A 2,458-nucleotide genomic window follows, 5' to 3' on the forward strand; every position below is an offset into this window, starting at 1 on the left:
TGGGACCATTATTCATTCTAAACTATATGAAAAGGTTGTCCTAAATTCGTTTGCCTTTACTCCTTTAGAGAATAGTATACTGGTATACTGGCTTCTCACAACTTTTCAGTATTATTATATACAAATCAGTAAGCTAGCATCACTATGGACACTCTTTAATAACATGAACTATCATCAGAATTCATCAGAAACTTGAAAGTTTAATATTGCAAAAGTCCTATTAGTGCTTGATATTCAGCTTTAGTCAATCCCATGTTTGCTAATTTCTATAGTTGGAATTTTTGGATGGGCTTAATTTGCGTGTCCTTGTGTGGAACTCATGTTTCCTTTCTAATCCCTCCTATTTTTATACTAAGTTCCATTGCCATTTTATTTTCTGATAAAACATCTATTTTACTTTCATCAATTTGGCCAATATGAGCTACAAAACACACCGCTCCTTGAGAGATACAAAACTTAAACAACATCTTGAGAAGTTATAATGTTTAATTGGAGTACTAAGATAGCTCTAAGTTCTATTGCTCGAAAAAGCAAGCCATTTGTTGTTAATCTATTTCTTTTAGGAAATTGAGTTTCAATGAGTTAACCTCTTTTGGAACTGAGACGGACACTAACTTAGCTTCCAGACTTTGTAAATTGAAATATATGTTACATCATTTCTATATATGCTTTTTTTTACGCTTTCCTTGAAAATGTTACATTTGAATTTCAACACAAAATAATAGCTTATTCTTCCATGATAGAATACGACTATTCTTCCGTGTTTATTAGTGAGATTAATTATATCATTTTTACAAAATATTACAATTTCATACACATGTTAAATTGGCTTTTTTCCAAAAACTTTAAGAATGTTTTGATACTTTATCTCTTTTAATAGGTGGTATGTAGTTATTTTATTAAATTCAATTATCTTATTTGATTTAATTTAAAAGTAGTATATTGTTATATATTTTAGCTAATATGATTAATAATATTTAAATATCGATAATTTTGCATAAAAATATGTATACATCCGTGTATAGCACGGTATGTAGAAATATGTTACTTGAGTTCAGATTCTATCTGCAAAGTTGAAAGTCATTCAAATAGTCATGAAGATGTGTACACTACTGAATTTTTGAATACTATTAATTCTTCAGGATTGCCGAATCACAAGTTGACATTAAAGATTGGAATACCTGTTATGCTACTTCGTAATATTGATCAGACTCTTGGGCTATGCAATGGTACACGATTGGTGGTAACACAATTGGGAAAGCATGTGATTGAAGCATCGAAAATTACAGGTTGTAACATTGGACAAAAGGTTTTCATACCTCGGCTTACTTTGACTCCATCAGACATCAAATTGCCATTTCGATTTCAACGAAGACAATATCCCTTAGTTGTTTGCTTTGCTATGACTATCAATAAAAGTCAAGGTCGATCACTTGCACATGTTGGATTATATCTTCCACGTCCTGTTTTTAGCCATGGTCAAATGTATGTTGCAGTTTCAAGAGTCACAACAAAAAAAGGATTGAAAATTCTTATTTGTGACGAGGAAGATAATACATCTAATTGTACTCAAAATGTAGTGTTTAAAGAAGTATTTAATAATATAGACTGATTCTTAAAATACAATTTATTGAATTACTTTTATTTATTTAGTGTACAAATAATTTTAAATTATTGTTTAAATAAATAAATTTAAAAAATTTATACATGAATAATTTTAATAGATAATATAATTGATTTTAAAATTTATTTATTAAAAAATAAAATCCGTGCATTGCACGGGTCTACAGCTAATTTAGTACTATAGTAGCTCCTAAGTATTTACTTTCTGTTCTTTGTAAAGATCTTGCTGAGGTTGTTTAATCTACGAGTTTTTTTATTGCAAAAAAAAAAAGAAAAAAATATACAAAAAAAATCATTATTACAATTTCTCAACAAAGTTTTGATTTTTATTCTATTTTAACTTCTACATATTTATATCATTATTTTAAAATTCTTCAATTTACCCAAACTCTAATTATTATTGGATTCTTAAGTTTTTATTAGTATATCCGTATCATCAACTTTCAATTTCAACAAAGAGAGTTTGACATAGATTAGACTACTAGTTCAAACATTAACCAAAACTGGAAATCTTTTAACTATTACAATTTCAAGAACTTTAAATATCTGTGGGGATAGCTCAGTTTGGAGAGCGTCAGACTGAAGATCTGAAGGTCACGTGTTCGATCCACGTTCACCGCATCATTACTATTTTAATTTTATATTTCTCCACTCCATCAACATTTATATATATACTTTACTAGCTTTATTAACATTGTACATATATTTCCAAAATTATTATTTTTTTCAAAAAAATATTATTTAATTTTTTTGACATGATGATTTTTTTTTAATACATATTGTAGAAATATAAAAAAAAAACCACTTTAAACGAAAATAATCCATTATACATCTT

The 2,458-nt window shown here is 27.7% G+C and overlaps 1 non-coding gene across 1 annotated transcript; it reads left to right on the forward strand.

Annotated features, from left to right (window-relative positions):
- Window positions 1-2,171: 2,171 nt before the first annotated feature.
- Window positions 2,172-2,244, forward strand: TRNAF-GAA (transfer RNA phenylalanine (anticodon GAA)). Its single transcript has one exon. It is a non-coding gene; the product is annotated as a tRNA-Phe (tRNA).
- The last annotated feature ends 214 nt before the right edge of the window (window positions 2,245-2,458 follow it).

This window comes from Euphorbia lathyris, chromosome 8 (assembly GCF_963576675.1).
Source record: "Euphorbia lathyris chromosome 8, ddEupLath1.1, whole genome shotgun sequence".
Taxonomy (NCBI): Eukaryota; Viridiplantae; Streptophyta; class Magnoliopsida; order Malpighiales; family Euphorbiaceae; genus Euphorbia; species Euphorbia lathyris.